Consider the following 25,354-nt stretch of genomic DNA (forward strand, 5'->3'; position numbering starts at 1 on the left):
TACAAGTAAAACGGGCCATATGCTATAAGAAACTTTTGAATTTGTGAAAGGCTGGAAACCATCACTTGCAAGACCGAGCCTAACATTTCGGGGCTCTTCGGCAAAGCTTTCATGTAGCTCATTAAAATTTTTCCATGCATTAGAGTCAGCTGGATGCCTCATCACTCCGTCCTCAACTTGTCTTTCATGGTGCCATCTCATATCAAAAGCTGTCTTCGAAGATATGTAAAGCCTTTGCAATCGTGGCTTAAGAGGAAAATATCGTAATGTCTTTTGTGGTATTTTTTTACCACAATCGTGGCTTAAGAGGAAAATATCGTAATGTCTTTTGTGGTATTTTTTTACCATTTGCCTTTCGCTTGATCTCTTTTCCATGTTTATCAAGTTTCCATCTAGAAGCACCACATCTCTGACACGTATCAAGACCTTCTTCATTTTTCCAAAACAGCATGCAAGAGAATGGACACGAATCAATTTTTTCATATGATAGGCCAAGGTCTCGGATTAATTTTTTGGCCTCGTCATACGAATTAGGCAGTGTTGATTCCCCTGGCAATAGCTCCTCATTCAAAAACTGGAGCAACATTGAGAATGATTTATTACTCCACCTATTTAGGCTCTTTATGTGAAGTAGTTTCACTAAAGCAGATAACTTTGAACATTTAGAGCCTTCATACAAAGGTTTCTCGGAGTCACCTAAAAGACTGTAGAATTGTTTTGCATGTCCATCTGGTTCCTGCTCAAGAATATCCTGACTCGACGTGGCATCAGGTGCAACAACGCCAGTTGAATTATGAAATAAATCTCCAATCATTTTTTGCATTTCATCGTCACTCTGGCTTTCTTCTGTCATTTCTTCTTGTTCTTCATCAAACTCCAAAATGGACTCACCCTGTCTTTCGCCGTGATGACACCAAAATCTGTAGTTTTTAATAATTCCATGAACAATCAAGTGGGTCCTTACCGACTCACGATTACCAGACTTCACATTGCTGCATTTAATACATGGACATCGAATTTCAAAGTCTTCATCCTTTTCATTAAAACTATCCAACAGCTTCTCATATGCATAGTCTAAAAACTGATCAACCCCTTCTTTATATTTTGGATCAAGTCTATCATCATCTACTACGTCCATCCAATCTTTATTCGGCGCCATTTCAAGCTACGTACTATAATTTCCTGAAAAATATTTCAACCTCTTCAAAAACTAAACATAAATAAATGCTTAATTTTATGTAAAGACTCATAAGTTCAGATATATGGTCATTCTAATGCAAAGAAGTTAACCTATATATGGTGTCATTCAGAAAGTATTTATTTATGCAATTATAGGGTCAATTTAAAGACAAAAATACTACCATATAACAAATTAGTAAATAGAAAAAATTAGTAAAAAAAACTCATTTTTTTATAGGAAGAATAGAATCAAAACTTATTTGCAAATTCATAAATGTTTTTTGCTTTAATTGTTACAAGGGGGTACTTAAGTGCAAAGTAGTTGAAACTATAGGGTCTGTACTAAAATCAAACAGTAACTGCAAAAATTACCTTCGAGGAATCAATTTAGCAAATTCATAAATATTTTTAAACAATCATATAAATGTTTTAAGAAATAAGAGACCGTAACTGAACAAGTTTTTAAACAATCATATAAATATTTTTTGATGGAAAGAATAGAATCAACACCTATTTGCAAATTCATAAATCTTTTTGGCTTTAATTGTTACAAGGGGTACTTAAGTGCAATCTAGTTTAAAGTATAGGGTGTGTACTAAAATCAAACAGTAACTGAACAAGTTACCGTACGTCGAGCCGCGCGATGGAGGAAGAGTTCTCGACGACGGCGCTGGGGCGGCGATGGCGCTGGGGCGACGACGACGCTGGGCGGTTCTGTGGCGTTGCTCGACGGCTACGAGATCTCGACGACGAGATCTGCAGACGAACTGAAGACGTACGACGACTCGAGACCACGACGAACTGTAGTTGACGACGGGGAACTCAAGATGACGCCGACTCTCGCCGACGAACTGGAGCCGACGAACAGATGTTGACGACGCCGACTGAACTCGAGACGGCGCGCGACGACGAGGAGCGGCCTGATCTCGAGATGACGACGGCGGTGCTGGGATTTGCTGCAGCAACGTCGAAAGGTGGGCGGACTGGGTTAGCTGCCGACGATGGGGCGGCGGGCAACGTCGGGGAGGCGACGCTGGAGCAGCGGCGGCGCTGGGATGATCGGCGGCGTGAAGGTATTGACGAAGAAGATGAAGAATTTTAGAAAATATAAGCTAGGTTAATGTTAATGATATGGAGGCTGAGAGATGATTAATCAGAAGTTTGGGAATTTTAGAATACGGGTTTCGGGTTTGGGGATTTTGATTGTGGGTATTGTTAATTAATAGTAATAGGTTTAACTATCATTCCTATTATGATTAGGAGTATCATCAATGATGGTGATGGAACCCTTCGTTATTCAGGAGACCCAATAACGACGGTATTAGGATTAAATTAATGAAGGGACTAGAAAACCGTTACCCATCTCACATCATTCCTATAATATTTGTAATCACTCGACGAAGGCTTTAAAAACCCGTCGTTATTACATGCACATTAACGACGGTCAACTGGTCCCTTCACTAATTTTGGTCGTTAAATATCAGATTTCTTGTAGTGGCTACTAGTGCCCGCCTAGGTTTAGGTCTACACCCCTTTTTCCAACATTATTATCACTTCGGTACAACAAAGTATTGGATAGCGTGTGAGGAGTTATTTTGTTTTCGGTGTTGGGACCACCAGCGGGAGCACGTGAATACAAATGAAATGATGCGGTTTGTGAAAACTGTGTGGGTCCACCCGATTCCGCATAACCTATAAATTCTCTAGGGTTTCGTGAACACAATGGGCAAAGGAGTTTTGACGGCAGGCGCAGGTGAAAAGGAGTCAGAGGTGCAAGGTTGGCTGCCGCTGATATTTTGCAAAAGGCAGGAGTCTTCTTTGTTGGCGGCGGCGGTTGATTTTGTGCGAATTCAGAGGCTCAGGGACTGCGGCTGTAGTTGTTCTTTGATTTGTGCAACCCTTTTGAGAGAGATTTTGTGTGAGGGATCTGAGAGTTTGTGAGAGGGTTTAGATTGAGTGATTGTAAACCCTAGTGTTTTCGGAGAAAGTTGCATTCATTGTCGAATTCATTATAATATAGATTGCTTACAAAGAATTCAAAATATTCAAAATAAAGAATGAAAGATTACAACTTTTCGAAAATAACGCAAGATCTGTTTGTCGTCTCTTGCTTCCGTAGGTCTTTAGCCGGTGACGGGGACGTCGATATCCGTGGACTACCTGACAATCAGATCAGATCCAGAACTCCGTCGATTCGTGAAGGAATCTAGAAGCAGAAGCGCTTATCTCGGCAACGGCGAGATAATTGCTCTTCTTAGAATTTCCACAACGGGGTAATTCTAAGGATCGGATGCGGGCGGTGCAGATCTGAAGAAGCTTTCTCTCCTGTGTTGATGAACTCGATCAATCTTTAATCCGACAGGGCTTCGCCAATTCTCCAAAAATCCAGATAAAAAAATGAGGGTCCGGGGCTTGTATTTATAGGGTTGAGGGAGTTCCCGGCGGTTAAAACCGCGTAACGGACAGATCTGGGGTTGGAGACACCCTTGGGTGTCTCGGCCTAGGCCGAGACACCTTTGGGTGTCTCGCCCTTGGCCGAGACACCTTAGGGTGTCTCGCTCGTGCCGAGACACCTCAGGTGTCCCAGTTCAGCCTGAGACGCTCCATTATGCCTGTTTGTTCGTTGTCGTCATAACTCCTTCATCCGAATTCGGATTTGAACGATTCAAAGTGCGTTGGAAAGCCGACGAGGAGTTCTATAAGCTCCAATGATTATATCATCAGTTGAACAAATGAGACACGAAGGGTATTTCACCGTTTGTGAACGATACGAGGTTCCCGATCAGTTCGTGTCTTTGTTATTCTGAAATTCTGTTGGTTTACGTAGTTCGTCGATTCACTTCAAGCGTTCACCGACATCAATCAAACTTCTGTGAACCGTATAGTGACGTTCATCGTCATTTCTTAGCACTGAGCTGTTCGTGGAGACCTATAGGTAATTTTCGATGCCTACAGATACCCCCTCCAAATCGTTCCAGACTCGTTTCTTTTATAGAAGAGGCTGGAATACTTTGGATATGATTGGTCCAGCCTTTGATCGGTGTAAAGGACCTGTGATTAACTTCAATTCTTAACTCCTTCGATTTTCAATCCGTTCGATGCTTTGACGAATAGCTGAAGTTCTTTTGGCGTCGCGTTTTATGGCCTGGCCGTCGTCGAAGTCTCAAATCTAAAACTGATGAGTTGAGTTCTGCTCGTGTCGTCGAATTGACTTTGAACTAACTACCTCTGTCATGATATATTGATTCATGTTGACCTTTTGATCGTAACGCGTTGACAGGCGTTGACCTAGGGTTACGCGTTGACCGGCGTTGACCCTAGGGTTTCGAACGTCGTACGTTGACTTTTTGAACGCAACGCGTTGACTGACGTTACCTAGGGTTACGTGTTGATCGGCGTTGACCCTAGGGTTTCTAACATCGTACGTTGACTTTTTGATCACAACGCGTTGACTAGCGCTGACCTAGGGTTACGCGTTGACCGGCGTTGACCCTAGGGTTTCGAACGTCGTGCGTTGACTTTTTGATCGCAACGCGTTGACTGGCACTGACCTAGGGTTACGCGTTGACCGGCGTTGACCCTAGGGTTTCGAACATCGTACGTTGACTTTTTGATCGCAATGCGTTGACTGGCGCTGACCTAGGGTTACGCGTTGGCCGGCGTTGACCCTAGAATTTCGAACGTCGTACGTTGACTTTTTGATCGTAACGCGTTGACTGGCGCTGACCTAGGGTTACGCTTTGACCGGCGTTGACCCTAGGGTTTTGAAGGTTGTACGTTGACTTTTGATCGCAACGCGTTGACTGGCTCTGACCTAGGGTTACGCGTTGATTGGCGTTGACCCTAGGGTTTCGAACGTCGTACGTTGACTTTTTGATCGCAACGCGCTGACTGGCGCTGACCTAGGGTTACGCGTTGACCGGCGTTGACCCTAAGGTTTCGAACGTCGTACGTTGACTTTTTGATCGCAACGCGTTGACTGACGCTGACTTAGGGTTACGCGTTGACCAGTGTTGACCCTAGGGTTTCGAACGTCATACGTTGACTTTTTGATCACAACGCGTTGACTGGCGCTGACCTAGGGTTACGCGTTGATCGGCATTGACCCTAGGGTTTCAAACGTCGTACGTTGACTTTTTGGTTGCAACGCGTTGACTGGCGCTGACCTAGGGTTACGCATTGACCGACGTTGACCCTAGGGTTTCGAACGTCGTACGTTGATTAGTGTTGATTTTGTCGAAACATCCACCAACCAACGAAAATGGGTGAATACGGGTTTGAAAAGGGCATCCTGGGATCAACCCAGGTCCGAGACGCCCGCGAGTGTCTCCACCTTGGCCGAGACACCCTAGGGTGTCTCGGTTCAAAAACCGAGACACCCCCCTTCTTTCCCTTTTTTTTTTGTTTCCTTTCTTTTTTTGGTTTTGTTTCCTTTTTTGTTTTCCCTCTCTTTCCAAAATTTCAAAAGGATTCTATTTCCTCCCAAACTCTCTCTTCTTCTACCTCTTATCCATCCACCATTGTTTCCTTCTTTTGATAATTCCAAACCAATTAAAATCCCTCTCTTTAAAACCTCAAACCTCCATCAAAATTCAGATTTTTTTCTCCTCCTTTGTTGGCCGAAAATCCTCTCTCCTCCAAGCTAGGGTTTTTCTTCATCCTCAAACTCAAGGGAGGCTTCTTGATTTGGGTAAGTTTCCCTTTAAAACTCTCCTCTTTTTTCAAGAAAGATTGAAGCTTTATGCTTGTGATGGGGGTATGACATGAATCTATATGCAAAGATCATAGCTTTTTGTTCTCATGAGTTGGGTTTTATAGAAAGATAGAGTCTTGATGATGGGTTGCATGTATGGACCAAAATTTGGGGGTTTTATGCAAAATAAACAATATGACCGAAATTTTATGGACTTTTATGAAAAAGTGGACTAAATTTGGGATTTTTGTGCAAAGGTGGACTGAAATTTGGGACTAAAATTTCATGCCCATTTGGCCCAATTTTGAGGGGTGTTTTCATGCAAAAGAATCAACATTGTTTGAGGGATTTATTTGCAAAAAGCAACCCAAAATTTGTAGAAGGGTGTATTTGCAAAAGGGATGAAATTTTAGGGCTGAAATTTCCAAAGTTTAGATCACAAATCTATGGCCAAAACTTTGAGAAAGATATGTGGAAGCTAGACCGAAATTTTTGGAGGGGTCTATTTGCAAAATTGGCTAAATTTTACAAAAGAGTTTATTTGTAAAATTAGATAAAATTGTAGGACATTGGGGATGTTACATGGACAAATATGATGATCACGATCCAATTCGAGTGTATCCTTGACTAGGATTTAGCCTTGAAGACGAGGGGTATTTTGGGTATTTCACCAAAAAATTTCATCAAGAGGGTTTACACCGTAATATGATGATCATTGTTTTGCATGCACGAAATTTGTAGGCTTAATTAGACTTCAACTATAAAATCCTACTCGTTTTATAGGACTTTAGTTAAAGTTCTTAATTTTCCTTTTAAATTTCGGGTGTTCAGATTTATGATGTACCTGACCCGATTGATTGATTTTTTTTTTTATTAAAGATTCTCCATGTCTCCGTGTCGACGTCGACTTCATAGGAGTCGCTCTCTTTCGCAGCATAGCGAGAGAGAAGTTCCCGCGGCGTCCTCTCCAGCGGCATCCTCTTTCGGGGGTGAGCATTCAGCATAGCGAGAGAGAAGTTCCCGCGGCGTCCTCTCCAGCGGCATCCTCTTTCGGGGGTGAGCATTTATGCCTTATATATCCCCGATTGATCCCTTTGTGGGTCATTCGGGAAGAACCAACATCCTCCTTTATGGGGATCAAGGTTTCAGGAAATTCGTGGCTTTGTTACACCCTCGTTTGGCCCCTTCGTGGGTCATTCGGGAAGAACCGACATCCTCCTTCGTGGGGGTCGAGGTTCCAGGAAATTCATGGTTCTGTTACACCCTCGTTTTAGCCCCTTCGCGGGTCATTCGGGAAGAGCCGACATCCTCCTTTACGGGGGTCGAGGTTTCGAATTTGCTTTGCTTGTCCAATTCAAGTCTTTCGGCGTATTGGGGCGATTTTGTGTCGTCTTACACCTTGTAGGTCCGTGTATGTCACCACGTTGTTTACGTGATGATGCATACCGTTCTTCCAGTGTAAGACACTCAAAATCGTCTCTCTAATTGCCCTGTGGATAATCTTATCTCTCTCTCTTGTGAGATGGATTTAATCCTTGTATAATTTATGGATAGTTTTCTGACTTTTACCCTTTGTTTTGTTGCAGTCGAGTTTCCAGTGGGCAGTCTTCCCCCTCATGCTGTCACTGTTTGTAGTGGGGAGGTTTTCTCTTCTGTAGCCATCAGGCAGGCTATTGGTCCGCTTCCTCAATTTGATGGGAATCATTCTGACGAATCTTGCCATTTGATACGAGATGGGGGACGTCGTTCCTTACGCCAGCTGATCACAGATGCTCCTTTCACCGCAGACTCTATTTCTACTCAGGCTTTAGAGAGGCCTAGTTATCTGTTTGGAGATTCCGTTGAGGATCTGGCCAGATTGACTTTTGATGACGAGCATTGGCTGAATAATGATGAGGGAGCTCTTCTTTATATTCCTTCCATCCCCCGTCAGCACTCCTTTACTCATTTGGAGGGGCAGGCTGTAGAGCGTCGGATGTCTTGGAATCTTACAGAGGATTGCGATCGAGTTCACTGTGGATACATTTCCCATCATAAGACTCCAGGCTCCAATGGGCATCATTATATTCGCGGTCTTCGACCAGGGATTCTAGGTCTTGATACTGCACCCCCAGGCAAGGTATCAGTAGCTGCTCCTATAGTGAAGAACCGCCTGGCTGAACTTGGGAGGAAGTTACCTCCACCAGAGTTCAGGTGTTTTGGTTGGGCTTACTCGCAACCCAAGGGATGGTGGACACGTATGACCAGTTACGTCTTGGGACGTTGGGAGAATGATCTGAGAAGCAGCGGTTTGTACGCACCTATATGAGCCACTATGTATGGATTCCCGGTCAGCTGTCGCCACTTCTTAGCATTGTTAGAAACATATGTCCCCGATAGTAACACGTTTCTGACTAACGGTGGAGAGTTAGGGTTGGCTCTGCATGAGATGCACCAAGTTTCTGGTCTTCCAATGGGGGATTGTCCGTACCAGGAGTATTTTCCCTCGAACCTGCAATTGGAGTGGTTGAAGAAAGATACTCCCGATATGCACGATACTCTTTGGGACCTCACATGTCATTATCATACCTCTCTGATCAAGGTTACCACTCAAGCGAAAAGGAAGAGGCAGATCAGCTTGAAGCAGTTCGCTATTTATTTATTCCAGAATTTGGAGGGTAATCCAGGCGAGATCATTCGTGAATTAGACGTTTTGACACCTTCCGCCAATAATGAGTTGATGGAAAAGGCCGAAGCTTGCTCCTACACGATTGCCAGTGCTGAGGGAGCTTTTCCTGCAGGGACCAAGTTTCGGACATTCCTTTGTCATGCACAGAAGTCCATTGAGCCCAGGACCCTGCTAGCAGGCTATCTTGCCCTCTGGTTGAAGAAGTGCGTCGTTCCATATCAGTTTTCGGACGCCTTACCCCTTGAGGTGCTCTTCCCCGCAGTTCAGCTAGCTTATGGGAGAGAGCTTTCCCTGCTTCCAGCAATGGTTGCTGGCATCCATTATGGGCTTAGATATTTGGTCGATGGTTTTACGCAGGTGGGCCCTGAACCGTCGATCGAGCTTGTTTCTGTAAAGGTCGCGCTTCCGTACACATACCTGATGGCGTGGCTTGTTCTTCATCGTCCTGACTTGATGTCGGCGCCTAGTACCGTTGATGTCCCCGTTCCTTTCGTGCAGCTGTTGGAAAAGAGTAGATGGCTCGGGAAAATGTTCACTGATGTACAGCGAGAGCTTCAAATTCGTAAGAGCTGGGAGTTCTTCAAGTGTTTTCCTCGCTTCTCGGGTCGTTATGATGATGTGCTGATTGATGAGGAGAAACCCAGAACTGGTCGGACTTCTCTTGACGCTGGTTGTTTCCGTTGGTTGGTGAACATCCGCGTTGGGTATCTTGTTCTTCGGGTGAAGAATCATTGTCACATAGAGCCTTACCTTCCGTGCCGTTTCGCTCGCCAGTTTGGCTACGACCAACTATATGTTGGGAATCCGAGCCGTGGTTTGAAGACTGAGGGAGGACTTATTGACGGCGTTCTGGCATGGCTTTGGACTATGGTGGGCTGCACTGGAGCCTACTTTGCTCTTACTTCCTCTAAGCGTAAACCGTTGCTTACTTCCCTCAGCTGCAAGTGGTTCCTTTCCGCCAATGAGTTCCTAGGCGTGAGGAGTCTTTCGGAGCTAGAGGCTGAGCATTTGGCTCGGGTCACTATCCAGGCTACCCGTAGGGCCGAGCTTTTGAAGAAGCAGGGGAAGAAGCCTGCCAAACCCTCTCTTTCGAGCAGAGACAGGATAGAGGATGATGAAGAACTTCTTCCTACTGGCGATGAGGACGAGACTTCTAAGGAGGAATATGTGGACACAGATACTGACAAGGAAGAACCTAATGCAGGTTTGTCAGACTCTTTCTTTTCAGAATTAACTGACCTGGCCTTCTTTCGTTGGCATCAACGTCATATCCTTTCTCGATCGCAATTGGATTTTCGACGACCAGAGCGAAAAGTCTTATTCACTTATCCTAACAAGATGACTCTTATCACTCTAGGTAGAATGAATGATGAGCATGAGTCACTCGCTTCTCGCTATGCGAGGTCTCGGTCTAGTGGCAAAGCTCCCGCATAGGTTGAGATGCGGACCAAGTTCATGCACGAGCGGCCTGTTGGCTCTGTGAGAGTTCGCACTCCGAAACGGAAGAAGACCGTTCATAAGCCCCATACTAGTCAGCATGCTCACAGGACAGAGTTGGGAAGCACTGCTGGCGGGTAAGAGGGTAATGCCCATTGTCTTTATTGCTTTAAGATGATTCGCCTTTTGGGATTCACTAAACTTAATCATGTTTTATGTTCTAAAAAACCATGAAGAAGGCGAACTTCCACAGGATTCCGTATTCCCTGATTCTGATCGTTTAGATAGCTTCTTGCAGCAGATGTGTGATGCCATTCACGATGAGCCCATGGATGTTAACACGAACATTGATACTGAGCAGGTTAATAGTGTTGAGCCCACAATTCTATGCTCAGGTATATCTAAATCTGATGATACCCTACTCGAGTAGCATTTGGAAGAGTTAGGGAATTCAAGATTCATTATTTCCATGCTTTGCTTTCTTTCAGATAACTTGAAGAATTCAAACATGGATGTCAGGGAAAAGGAATCTTCTGCCCCTACTACAGGTACGTCTGAGCTTTTCCTTCTTTCCCCATTTTTTGTATATATCCAACACTTAAATTATTCTGCAGGAACCGTATTAGAGAGACCAATTGAGGATGAAGCCTTTCACGATATAGGTCTTGAGGAACAAGGGTATGTCTCAGCACCAAGTTTTTCAGGATCCGACGTTAGACTATTGGTCGATATGCTGGCTGAGCAGGCCACCAAAGAGGTTGCAGGACCACCCTTTGAGAGTGATTCGTCCGCAGGTATATATCTAATTCCCTTCATTTTGCCCGATCTTTTATCTGACTAACCAAGAATTATCATAACAGCACCAGTCACTGGGACTGATTCAATCACGATTCCCGGTATCTCTAGTTTACCCAGGGATGCTGGACTTGCAGGTGTGCATATAATCTAGGTCGTCGTGCTCCTTTTCATTTGCTTGATTTTTTTTCTTTGACTAACGGAGGCGTGTAATCATAGGACCAACCACGGGGGTTGATACTCTTATGACTCCTGGCACTTCCCGTTTACCTGAGGGTTGTGGACTTGCAGGTATGCAGATAGTCTTATCATCGCGACTCTCTTTATTTGTCTAGATTTCCATTTGACTAATAAAGAAGTGTGACTATAGGACCAGCCGTTATGACTGATGCGACTATAGTTTCTGGGATCACTAGCTTTCCTAATAGTGGTGTCTCCCCGTCACAGCCGAGAGGCATTGCCGATTTACCTACAGAGGGCGGTATACCCTCAACGACCACACCTGCTATTATCTCGGAGCCTGTTGACACTAGACTAACGGAGCCGATCATCAGACCTCAGTCTGCGGGGACCTCTGTTGGTATTGGTATGCTTGCAATTCGCTTTAAATTAGATTTTATCATGCTTGATAGTTTCTTACTCCTCAACATGATTGCTTGTAGGATCCTCGCCTTCTCCATATGAACATATCCTTGCCCTTTTGTCTGATTCCGATCCCAGCAGAGACATATTCCGAATGGATCTCAACTTTTTTGTCGTCTTTTTTAACGGCATGATCGAGAAGGTTCTTCATCGAGGGTATTGCTTTGATCAGTTTGGACGTTCTCTTTCTCGCTACATGACGATGATTAGAGATGATGGATATTCGGAGTTAGCTGACTCTCTTACTGCCAATTTTATTGTCTTAAGAGTCTGAACTCCGAGAGTTGGAGGAGCTAAAGGCTAGCGGAGCTTCTTCTTTTGTGTCCTCTCACTTGGAGCATAGGTTGTCACAATGGCGTGATTTGAGATCTTCCATTGGCAGTGAACTTCAGTCGCATGAGCATTCTGTTGCACAGCTGATGGCTGGTATTGCAAGAAAGGACACTGACAGAGCCAAGTTACTCAGTTCTATAGACTCCAATCGTGAGGAAATAGACAAGTTGAAGAAGGCCTTGAAGTATGCCGAGGAGTCTGATGTTATCATGGCAGAGGAGTTGGCAGGATTAGAGAAGTCTCGCGGGCAGTTGCTTGAGAGATTAGGACCTACGCAGGAGAGATTAATGAAGCTGAAGAATGAAGCTGCGAAGATCTTGAGCAATTCTGAAGAATCTATCCGAGCTGACCTGCAAGCAGAACTTGAACATAGTTATACAGATAGGCTTTCTAAGTTAGAATCTTGTGTTCTTAATCGCCGACTGCCTTCGGGCTGATGAGCTTTTTATTGTATGCTTTGACTTGATAGAGACCCAGTATTTGATTTCATTATGATGTTTCTTTATTGATTGTGAACCCAATTGACATAATGCTTACATGATTTTTGGCAAACCCTCAGCCATCAACGGATTTGATATGCCTTTACCGATTACCGTTTGAATCGGGCTAGCATGTGAATTATTAAAACGTGTCTCACATGTAACGTTGTGCTAAGAGAATTGATTCACTTAGACTTGATGCTATGATTTTGAATACATAGACTTTACCATTTCTTATGGGAAAATGTACCCCGCAGCGCGTGTTAGGCGATGACTTATTCCTTCTTAGGTTTCAGGATAAAATTCCCCAGACTCAGACTCTGGTGTCTTTTTCAATCGGTGAAAGACTAAACCGGCGATGTGTGTTAGACATAGACTTTAGGATTTTTTCAATCGGTGAAAGACTAAACCGGCGATGTGTGTTAGACATAGACTTTAGGATTTTTGGCAAACCCTCAGCTTTCAACAGGTTTGATGTGCCTTTACCGATTACCGTTTGAATCGGGCTAGCATGTGAATTATTAATATCCGTCTCACATGTAACGTTGCGCTAAAATAATTACTTCTCTTAGACTTTGTGCTATGATTTTGAATACATAGACTTCACCATTTCTTATGGGAAAAGGTATCCAGCAACGCGTGTTAGGCGATGACTTATCCCTTCTTAGGATTCGGGATAAACTTCCCCAGACATAAACTCTGGTGTCTATTTCAATCGGTGAAAGACTAAACCGGCAACGCTTGTTAGGCGTAGGCTTATCTCTATTTAGGAGTTGAGATAAAATTCCCCGTGTATAAAGTGCACGGATTGGAAGTTGGGAATTGTGTCTTTTCTCAGAGTAAAGACGGACTGGAAACATGGAAGAGGAAGAATTTTATATTCTATCTCCCGGCACCTGAAGAGAGAGAATTTTATATTCTATCTTTAGTAGGAAAGGAAACTCGAGGTGAGATCTCCACCCCCAGAATCCAGAAAGATGAGACTAGGAATAGGATCTCCACTCCTAGAATCGGAAATATTCAAGCAACCCTAACTTTTATAGGATTGCTTGCTTGATCCAAAAAGAGTTCTTCATTTATTGAAGGAAAATTCCAATTTCGACCCTACCTTTTATAGGTTTGGCTGAAAAGGAGAAGATGAAAGTCTTTCGTTTATCGAAATGGTTGACTTGACCTTAGTCCTAACTATCTGCAGGTTTGACTAAGGTGAGGTCGGAGACAATCCTAACTTTTATAGGTTTGATTGCTCGAGTTAGATGTGGACCCCTTGTTCATGGAAGAAATCAAGAGGAGAATTTGGCTTTGGCCCTAACTTTTATAGGTTTGACCTGAAAGCAAAGAGAGTGGTATACTAGAGGCAATGAGAATGCCAACTCGTACTATCACTCAATGGATGACTTCAACGCCAAGTGATTAGGACTCAACACGTTGAGTCTGAGAATTGCCAATGATTGGCGGATATGAATTTTGGTGGATCCAATGTTAATTGATTTGATTAGTGGATGGTTTTGCGATGAAGGATTAATCTGTCAAAGGATTGAATCTCGTCTCACAAAAGAAGACATTCCGACATTCAAAGCTTAAATGTGGATCTCTTATTTATCACTTTTATAGTGATTGGGTTATCCCTAAGAATATCACATGTGGCATTCTTCTGGGAACTTCCCGATACATTGGTTATCTTGAAGATACTAAGGATAGTATTTTTTCAGGAATTTTCCGTTTATCGGCATCATGAGCCGATCACCATCCTTAGTTACCAGGCGATATGCACCGCTCGAGTAGACTGTCTCTACTATGAATGGCCCTTCCCATTTGGGTTCAAATTTGCCTTTCTTCTTGGAGTTAAGGATCATGGGTCGTCTCTCAGTTAAGACCAAATCTCCTTCTTTAAAGCTTCGTTGTCGAGCCTTCTTGTCGAAAGCCCGAGAAATTCTGGCTTGGTAAAACTCAATATGCTGTTGAGCATCCAGGCGGTTTTCATCGAGCATCTCAAGTTCTTCGAGATGTTTCTGATGTTGTTCTTCGGTCGTCATCTGGGTTGCGAGAGCGATTCGAAGAGATGGAATTTGTATTTCCAATGGAAGAACAGCTTCACATCCGTATACCAAAGAATATGGGGTCGCTCCTGTCGGTGTGCGTACCGTGGTACGATAGGCCCATAGAGCCGTGCCAAGCTTGTCATCCCAATCTCGTTTATTAGTTTTCACGAGTTTTGACAAAAGCTTTATGATTGTCTTATTGAAGGCTTCAGCCAATCCATTTGCTGTGGGATTGTAAGCTGTCGACGAAATATCCTGAATTTTGAATATTGAAGGCTTCAGCCAATCCATTTGCTGTGGGATTGTAAGCTGTCGACGAAATATCCTGAATTTTGAACTTCTCGTAAAACCTAATGAAGGCGTTGCTGACGAATTGAGGACTGTTGTCATGTATGATTTGTCTTGGGACACCATGCCTGTAGATGATGTGGTGTTTGATGAATGCAATGACGTTACTCGTTTTAACTTCTCTTAGCGGAATCGCTTCAGCCCATTTGGAGAAGTAGTCGGTAATTGCTAGGATGAACCGGTCACCTCTGACTGACGGGGGATTTATAGGACTAACAATATCCATTCCCCAGGTCTCAAACGGCCATGATGTAACCGAAGGATGCAGATGCTCCGGAGGTTGGTGCATATAATTCACATGTATTTGACATGCATGACACTTTCGGGCATACGCGACTGCATCACTCATCATAAAAGGCCAAAAATATCCCATTCTTCTGATGCGGTTATAAAGCTTAGGGCTGGGTTGGTGTGCGCCACACTCCCCTTCGTGTGCCTCTTTAAGGACTTCTTCAGCTTCTTTAGTAGATAAGCAACGTGATAGCAATCCGTCGTACCCCCTGCGGTATAGCGTTCGATTCTTCGTATTATAATAGAATCTCAGTGCTCTTCGTCGGATTGAATCTCTTTCTTTCACATCTTCCGGAAGGATTCCATGCAAGACGTAATCGATGATAGGGAAACGCCAATCTCGGGGCTCAAACTCAACTTGAGTTGAATATGTTTCCTTAATTTCTTCTTCTCTGTCATCTTCATCGTAGATTGGCACTAAGAGTTGGTGTGTTCTTACCGTAACAAACTGCTCTGTTCCGGGAGGCTGCGCCAGAGATACGGCTAATGCTGCTAATGCATCTGCGTAGGTGTTCTGTAACCGCGGAACGTGTTCGATGAAGAATCCTTCGAATGATTCTGCTATCTCCACTGCCATCTTATGATATGGTATTAAATCCTGACTTCAGACTTCATACTCCCCTTGAACTTGCTTGACTATTAGTTGAGAATCACCGAAAGCTTCGAGATACTCAACCCCCAGTTCTTTAGCGAAATTGAGTCCTATGAGTAACGCGTTATATTCGGCTACATTATTTGAGCATGGCTCGGTCAATAAGTAGGCTCGAGGCATCACATGTTTTCCTGGGGAAACTAAGACGACTCCAACTCCAGAAGAGATCTTAGAACATCCGGGCGCGTTTGCTACATTAGCTGATCGGGAAGCGCCATCGAAATACAAACACCATACTTGTTGGTGTGAAGTTGCGTTGACTTCGTGGGTTTCATCGGGTAGGTCATCATATATCTCGGTAGTATCCGTAGTTGGATTAGCTGCCAGGAGATCACAAATGGCTTGTCCTTTTACTGACTTCTGTTGTTTAAAATGTAAGTCGTATTGGGACAAGAGCAAGGCCTATTTTGCTAACCGCCAATTCATGAAAGCTGGTTGTGTCATGAATACTCGGACTGGGTTAACATTGGAGATAACATAAATAGTCTGTCCAACCAGATAATGTCGCATCTTCTAAATTGCGAATACCAAGGCGAGACATTCTCTTTCGATCATGGGATATCGGGATTCGGCACCTACCAAAGTCCGACTAAGATAATACACTGCCTGTTCATGACCGTTATCATCATCTTGTGCAAGCAGTGCACTTAATGAGTGGCTCGTCGTCTTGACATAAATCAAGAACGGTTTGCCTAATTTCGGTGCAACGAGTACAGGAGGTTTTGAGAGATATTCTTTAATACTTTCGAATGCTTTTTGACAAGCGTCGTCCCATACGAACGATACGCTCTTCTTTGTGAGTTTGGAGAATGGTTGACATTTTCCTGAGAGGTTCGAGATGAACCGACGGATATAAGCCAACCGCCCTTGCAATCCTCTGAGCTCTTTAAGGTTTCTCGGAGGTTGTAACTCATTAATTGCATTTACTTTATCAGGGTCGATGTGAATACCTTTGGTAGTGACGACGAATCCAAGGAATTTACCACTGGACATTCCAAGGAAAGACTTGGTAGGATTCATTTTCAATTGATGTGTCCGCATCAAATCGAACATGGTCCTTAAGTCTTTGATGTGATCATTCTTGTCACGACTTTTTACGACTAGATCGTCCACATAGCATTTGACAGTTTTCCGGAGATGCTCCTGAAAAATCTTTGACATGGCTCTCTGATATGTGGCACCTGCATTCTTTAAACCGAATGGTATGACCGTGTAGCAGAAAACACCGAGGGGTGTTCTAAATGCGGTATGCTTTTCATCATCTGGATGCATCTTTATTTGATTATAACCAGAAAACCCATCCATGTGCATCTTTATTTGATTATAACCAGAAAACCCATCCATGAAAGACATCCTCTCGAACCCGCATGTATTGTTGATGATGACATCTGTGATGGGAAGAGGAAAATCATCTTTTGGGCAAGCAGCGTTGAGGTCTCTAAAGTCAATACAAACCCTGATTTTTCCATTCTTCTTAAGGACCGGGACAATATTGGCAAGCCACTCGGGATGTTGTTCTTCCCTAACAAAGCCCGAGTCGATAAGCTTTTTAACTTCGGCCTCGATTGCCTCCATCATCTGCGGATGAAACCATCTTTGTTGTTATTTGATAGGTTTGACATACGGCTTAATATTAAGACGATGTACTGCTACATTTGGATCGAGCCCTGGCATATCTTCAAAATTCCAGGCGAACACATCGATGTACTCCCTGATAAGAGAGATTAACTCTTCTTTCTCATCGAGCGGGAGGCTATCGCTAATGAATATCGGCTTCGGATTATCCTCGTTTCCCATATTCACTTGGACCACTTGATCCTCTATAGGTGGTTCTCTTTGTTCAAACCTATCGCCATACTGCATGTTTAAGTGATGAACCCAAGGATCTTCCCAAGTCGGCATCTGATCATCTTCCTCTATTGTCGCAGGATCGACCGTAGCCATGTTCGACATCAACCTTTTGAACATTTCACCAATACTAGTGTCGGAATCCCAAGCTAAAGAATCAGAAGAATATCCGTTTTTAGCTTTGTTAGAAATTTGATCAATAACTTGCCAGCAACACTCGTCGTCAGATGAGGAGACATAACCTAAACCTCTTTTATGGCGATAATAATCATCGGGTTTTCCTTTTGGTACATAGGCCATTCGAGGCGGAACTCGCGGACCTCGACCAAAGCAAAGACCTTCTCCGAGCGTGAAATCATATCCATACTTCTCCATGAGATCGCGTGCTTTCGTGTTATACCTAAATAGATTAGGAGCAGGTTTATCATCATCGTCTTTCTCTTCCAAGAAGTGGTCTGGTATCAGAGATTCTCTTCCTTTACCGTAGATGACTTCCTTTTCACCCCTGTCTTCGCGGGGATGATAAGTGTCGTTCCGCATGTATCCTGTACCTGCTTTTTTGTCATACAAAATGATTGAAGTGGCATATACAGGTCAGGGTTATCATACAGCTCCTTAGTAATATTATCAAGACACGGTTATCATACAGCTCCTTAGTAATATTATCAAGACACATCGAGTACTCTAAATCATCGTTTATTGATAGCTCTTCGGCAAGTTGCCAGTTACAACTACTTTCCGATGATTCTTCATCGTCAAGATTGATTACAATGGGTACAATGTCATTAAGTACAAAACCACCATCATAATCAAACTCAGCTTCGGTATCAGCTTCATCTTCGCTGTCCGTTCCTTGGGCCGATGGTTCAGTATCGGATTCGGCACCGTATAGAAGGGAATCGGTGAAATAGTTCTCCAATCCCTTAAATGGTTGCTTATCTACGACCACCGTATTAACTTCATTATTTGTGTCCACATATTTGAGGCACTGATGAAGAGTTGACGGGATTATAAGATTACCGTGGATCCAGGGTCGACCCAACTGTAAGTTATAGGATGTTTCCGCGTCAATCACGTAACAGATGACTTCTAACTTTAAATCCCCGATCTGGCATTTTACTCGAATCTTTCCTAATGGTCTGGACCCGCTGGTGTTGAATCCGTAGATCGTGGTGCCCGTGGAAGCTAGCTTACTAGCCGGTATTCCGAGGTTATACATCAATCAGAGTGGCATTATGCTGACAGCGGAACCCGGATCGACTTGGATCCGGTTGACAACGCTGGAGCCGATATGCCCGGTGAAGTATAAGGGCCGGTCATGTCTTGAATTCTTCGTCTGCATATCTTCTTTGGTGAAGGAAATGCAGGGAAAATGATGCGCCGCGAGATTGCAGTGTTGAACCGACGGCTCTGGTTCTTCAGGAGATGGCTTGATTCTAGTCAGAAAAACTTCAGAATTGCTCAAAGCTTCTTGTAATGCTTCCCTCGTGTCTTTTGAGAGACGCAACAATTCATACAACGTTATTCTGGCCGGTATATTAGCTAGTTGCGCCATGATATCGAAGCGATGCGGAGTATTCGAGCTCCCCGGTTTATCTCTTCCAATCGGTAGATTGAACCGAGACTGCTTCGGGTTTTGGACTTCCTGGTGTAGAGGTTCTTTCCCTTTTTGCTTTTGTTAGGCTTTCTCCGCAACTACGGGTGCAGGGGGAGTCGCGATCACCCCCATTTCCGCCAATGTCCTAGAGGGAACAGCTTTAGTCACCCCCTGTTCGGCTAACTGCTCTGAAGCATCCGGATACTTGAAATGATATTCGTTCCCGCTCAGGGTTACAAAAGCCTCCTGTTCATCTTCGGAAAGCGGAAAGGATGGAATTCTATCGTCATCTTCCCCTGGAATAGCGGAAGCTCCATAACAAAACTTACCTTTTCCTTTTGACCTTTTCTTGGAAGAAGCTCCAGTCTATTGTTCATCTTCAATCAAATCGGGATGAACCCAAAGAATCTCACCATTCGGGGTTGTGTGTGGCACAAGTCCTTTCTGGCGCTGTTTGTGAGGATCATCGTTCACGGTCTTCACTGCTGCATTTATTACCGGCTCATACTAGAACCAGTTCAAGGGAACAGAACCGAAGCTAATCGATATTGCATTTACTCCCACTTTCTTCTCCTTAGGTTGCTTCATAGTGATGACCCCGACATCGATTAGAGCTTGGATCTTATCTTTAAGGGCGTAGCATGCCTTGGTAGGATGGTGCACCGCTCTGTGAAATGCGCAGTATTTTGGATCATTAACTCTTTTAGCGTCTTCCTGATCCTGGATCGGAGGCAACTTGATCTTGTTGTTCTCTATAAGGTATTTGAAAATACCAGGAACTTCATCCTCTTTGAACGAATAGACCTTTGGGAATTTCGGCTTCGCGGCCTTTTGCTTCTGGGGCTGTTGTTGCCACCTTGATTGTTGAGGCGCCTTCTGCTGCTGTTGTTGCGGTTGCGCCTGCACTTCGAATGTTTGGTTTGCGTCCACTGCATTCGCCTGTGCCTTTCCTTTACCCTTAGGGACAAAGTTCTGTTGTGGAGTGTTATTTGCCGTTTGACCTCTTTCAGCCTTCTTCCTTTTAAGGAATCGTTCGGCTCGTTCACCCCGCACTTTCAAATCCTTCCAGGTCTTCGGTGGTGCCATTCCCATAGCTTCGAGGATGTCCAACGAAAGATTATTATGATAAGTCTCTAGGATGAAGTCTTCACTGACCGGATCCCTGTAGTTCATCGCTTTGTTCCGGAATCTTTTGACGAAGTTTTCAACCGTCTCACCATTTTTCTGTTTTTCATCAAATAATGTACCAATCGAAATCTCCGTGTTGTCGTCGAAGAAGTTCGTCAAAAATATATCCTCCATGTCATCCCAATTGTTGATACTCCCCGGTTTGAGACGGCGATACCAATCAAAGGCTGCTCCCTGAAGAGTGCCAACGAATGACCGCACCATTAAAGGTTCATTTCCGGAGATTATTCCTAAGTGAGACTTAAAATATATTAAGTGCTGGGTAGGAGAACCCTTTCCATCAAACGGCGTGAAATTGATCAAATTGAATTTTGCCGGATATGGAATTGATTCCCATTCCCTTGGGTATGGACATGGTATTCCGGACCTCTTCACCTCTTGAGCATTCATCAACGCGTTGATTTTGCTCTCCAAGTCCCTTGTTTTCTTATCCTCACTCGTATCTGTCTTCGAGTGATTTCGGGGAGAAGTAACGTGATCCTCCTTTGTGTTGTTATCATCCAAGGGGCTATTCCCATTATTGTTATTGACGGGAGGAGTGTTCATGTTAGAATTTTCATCCACTTCTCGCTCGTTATCATCTTGGTTCGGATTATTGCGACGACTGGATTCTCCTTGATGAGTTGTCAGTGCCGCGATTTGCTGGTCATGCATTTCTCTCATCTGCTGCATGGCCATTTTCTCCTTGATGAGTTGTCAGTGCCGCGATTTGCTGGTCATGCATTTCTCTCATCTGCTGCATGGCCATTTCCATTTCAAACTTGAAATTTTCCTTCATGCATTTCTCTCATCTGCTGCATGGCCATTTCCATTTCAAACTTGAAATTTTCCTTCTGCTTAGTCAGGGCATCCTCAAGTAATTTAGCCACCTGCTCGGCGCTAATCATGAGTGATTTGTAGGTTTGCCCTGCACTAGATGTTGTATCATCGGATGCTATGGCTGAGCAGGCATCTGAACCAGCATCTGACACCTCGTCTTCTAAAGGAAGTCCCTTTTGCATCCTTTGGTAATTCTTTCGCCTACTGGTCCCTGATTGCAATCGAGTCATACGCTGGGACACCGCGGCAAACTGATCCGGACTAAAGTGTCGCGTTGATTTCCCTCTCCCGGTCATATTGACGGACACTTCTGGAAATTCCTCTTCTTGAAGAGTAGGTTTCCCTCTACGGTAGTGTCTTGGTCTAACCTCGGTCGTTCTAGTGGAGATTCTCTCAAACACAGAAACTCTTCGTGGGGTTTTAGAACAGCAGCATTCTGATAGCACTGCCTTGATTATGTTGGCACACGGACAACGAGAATCCGTGTCTCGAACGTTTCTCTTTCGAGATTTATTCGTACCCCCGACCCTATAGTACAACTCGTCAGTTTGATAACTGGAGCAACCCATAGAGTGTTGGCACGACTTCCCAGGTATAACATCATCATCATCAGACAAATGTGTTTCCCTCTGGGGATACGATGCTTTATTGGCGTCTTCAAAAGTCGCTCGTTCGAGTTTACGCTTTTGCGAGTGTGAAAACCTAACGGGCTCTTGAACTTCAACCCGCAATCCAATGCGGTCGGTAACAGGGGCTTTCTCTTTGTTATCTTTCTTAGGGATATTGGTACGACCCCCAGTCTGGTTTGTTGTTTGGGGACCTTTCAACGGTGCCAATCGCTCCTTGACAGGTGCTTTACCTCGATCTTCCGATAAAGGACCGAGGCGACCTTTCAAAGGAACTCTAGATCTTGTGGGACTCACGTTCTTACCTGGCTCCATCGGAGGTGCGGGGACAGGGGAAATGGGATTTGGATTTGAAGAAGGCTGGACGGTAACTCCGTCCACTTTTGTCTTAGGTGCTGGTTTTGTCTTTGGTACCCAAACTTGCTTATGTCTAGGCGGCTTCTCGACCGTCTCTTCTTTCTGCATCTCTTCCGCTTTCTGCAGAAGGGTCGGGCATGCGCGATCAATGCGCGACGTTTCTTGATTCGCTCTTCGAGAGTGGAGCGAGTCTTCTTGACGCGGACCCATTCGTTCGTCTCCACCTTAGAGGAGAGGTTGGCGGTTCGTCGTTGCTGTTCTTGGCACTGCCTTGATTTCAGATCCTCCGTATAGCGGATCCCGTCCATCGACTCTGCGGCCTTGGCCAATTGTCGTGCAAGGCGTTGACGCCGTCTTTGGCGCGTCCTCTTCAACAAAATTGGAGCACCTTCAGTAGTTACCTTCACGGTGGAGGGGAGGTTCGGATCTGCAGCTTTGACCTCTTTGGACGCTTCAGGGACGTCACGGGTCATGGGTGCAGCAGCGGCGAGGGGATCTTGGATCTTTAACCCTGAAGTTCCACGAGCGTTCCTGGAAGAGGAAGTTTTCCTGGGCCTGTTTGGAGAGGCGGATCTGGAGGAGGAGGAAGAGAGCTACTCTTCAAACTTTTGTTGATCAAACTCGTATTCAATCTCTTCATTCACCCGGATCTTGAATGCCGGTTGCGTCACGACAGCCTCGGCAGCGAGGCTGTTGGCTCCCACTGTGGTCGCCAGTTTATTTTCGGAGAAAGTTGCATTCATTGTCGAATTCATTATAATATAGATTGCTTACAAAGAATTCAAAATATTCAAAATAAAGAATGAAAGATTACAACTTTTCGAAAATAACGCAAGATCCGTTCGTCGTCTCTTGCTTGCGTGGCTCTTTAGCCGGTGACGGGGACGTCGATATCTGTGGACTACCTGATAATTAGATCAGATCCAGAAATCCGTCGATTCGCGAAGGAATCTAGAAGCAGAAGTGCTTATCTCGGCAACGGCGAGATAATTGCTCTTCTTAGAATTACCACAACGGGATAATTCTAAGGATCGGATGCGAGCGGTGCAGATCTAAAAAAGCTTTCTCTCCTGTGTTGATGAACTCAATCAATCTTTAATCCGGTAGAGCTTCGCCAATTCTCCAAAAATCCAGATCCGAAAAAAATGAGGGTCCGGGGCTTGTATTTATAGGCTTGAGGGAGTTCCGGGCGGTTAAAACCGCGTAACGGACAGATCTGGGGTTGGAGACACCCTTGGGTGTCTCAACCGGGGCCGAGACACCTTAGGGTGTCTCGCTCGTGCCGAGACACCTCGGGTGTCCCAGTTCAGCCTGAGACACTCCATTATGCCTGTTTGTTCATTTTCATCGTAATTCCTTCATCCGAATTCGGATTTGAATGATTCAAAGTGTGTTGGAATGTCGACGAGGAGTACTATAAGCTCCAATGATTATATCATCAGTTGAACAAATGAGACACGAAGGGTATTTCGCCGTTTGTGAACGATACGAGGTTCTCGATCAGTTCGCGCTTTGTTTTTCTAAAATTCTGTTGGTTTACGTAGTTCGTTGATTCACTTCAAGTGTTCACCAACATCAATCAAACTTCTGTGAACCGGATAGTGACGTTCATCGTTGTTTCTTAGCACTGAGCTATTTGTGGAGACCTATAGGCAATTTTCGATGCCTACACCTAGTTATATTCTCTCCCTCTAATAGTAGATCTCCTCCTGCTTACCCCGTAGATGTAGGCTATTTGCCGAACCACGTAAAATTTGTGTTCTTACCGTGATTTGTAATAGCTTGTAGGATCCCTCGACAAATCAGTCCTAGAACTGATGAGAGGAAGAGCCGATATCTTACTTTGTTGAGATATTCGCTTCAGATTCTTGTTTTCTTGGTGAGACGAGAATTCTTATTACGACCGGACGCTCTTGTTGTGCTCCCGAAGTGCTGCCGAAATTTCCGCTGCGCACAACAAGTGGTATCAGAGCTCTGAGTTGGATTTAGGAGCTTGTTCAAAGGATTCGCTATTGGATTCTTTTTTGAAGAGTTAGATCTACAACATGGGTGAAACAAGCACATCGGGATCGTCTCTTACGAAGGCGATACAAAGTCTGAGCATCAATAACACTAAGATTGATGTTCCGAAGTTTGACAGCAAGATTAATTTTGGATTGTGGAGGTGTCAGATGATGGACGCCTTAGATACACAAAATTTGGAGGAGACTCTTGAGTTACAAGAGAAACCTGTAGATATGGAGGATAAGGTTTGGAAGAAGATGAACAGTAAGGCTTGTGGAGTTATTCGGTCATGCTTGATGCCGGATCTAATTTATGATGTGATGAATGAGACGTCGGTGAAGAGATTGTGGGAAACGCTCAATGAAAAGTATCTTACTAAAAGCATTGAGAATCGGCTTCACTTGAAGAAGAGATTTTACCAATTCAAGATGAAGAGGGGAGTTTCCATCAGGGAACATGTCAACAATTTCACGAAGCTACTTTCAGATATGGCCAATGTGGATATCATGGTTGAGGATGAAGACAATACGATGTTACTTTTGTGTTCGTTGCCCGAGGATGATTACGACACATTCATTCTCACTATGATCAATGGAAGAACTACTATTAGCTATAAGGAGGTGACCTCAGCTTTGGTGAATTATGAGTTGAGGAAGAGTGATGGTGAACCCTCCAAGAAGGCATCGGGAGATGCACTAGTAGTTTAAGGCCGTGATTCAAACCGCTGCCAGTTCAACTACTCAAAATTGAGGAATAGAGGTGGCCATAAGAGTATTGGTAGGAACCAGTATTATTTTTGTAAAGAAGAAGGACATTGGAAGAACGACTGCCCAAAGTTGAAAGATAAAGCTGGGAAGAATAAAGGGAAAACTGTACAAGCTTCGGAAGTGAATGTTGTCAAGGCTAGTGACGATAATTTAGATACGGATTATTCAGGCTATTCTTGCTCTGCATTACCGTCGGTTTGTTACGCTGACTCTACGGAGTGGATGATGGATTCTGATGCTACATACCATATTTGCCCTAGGAGGGATTGGTTCTCCAACTTTGAGGAGTTGGAAAGAGGAGATGTCGTGCTCATAGGTAATGATCATGTATGCCCTATTAATGGTATTGGTACAATATGGATCCGGATGTGTGACTGGGTGACTCGGGAGCTCAAGGAAGTGAGATTTGTTCCTCAATTGACGAAGAATATCATTTTGCTTGGAACTTTGGAGGTAGCTGGCTATAAGGTGATCTTGGAGAATACGACTCTAAAGGTCACAAAGGGGTCCATGATGGTGATGCGAGGTGTTAGGGAAAACAACTTTTACTACTTGAAAGGCAAGACAATAACCGGGGGTCTGGCACTTC

Source organism: Asparagus officinalis, chromosome 4 (assembly GCF_001876935.1).
Source record: "Asparagus officinalis chromosome 4, Aspof.V1, whole genome shotgun sequence".
Taxonomy (NCBI): domain Eukaryota; kingdom Viridiplantae; phylum Streptophyta; class Magnoliopsida; order Asparagales; family Asparagaceae; genus Asparagus; species Asparagus officinalis.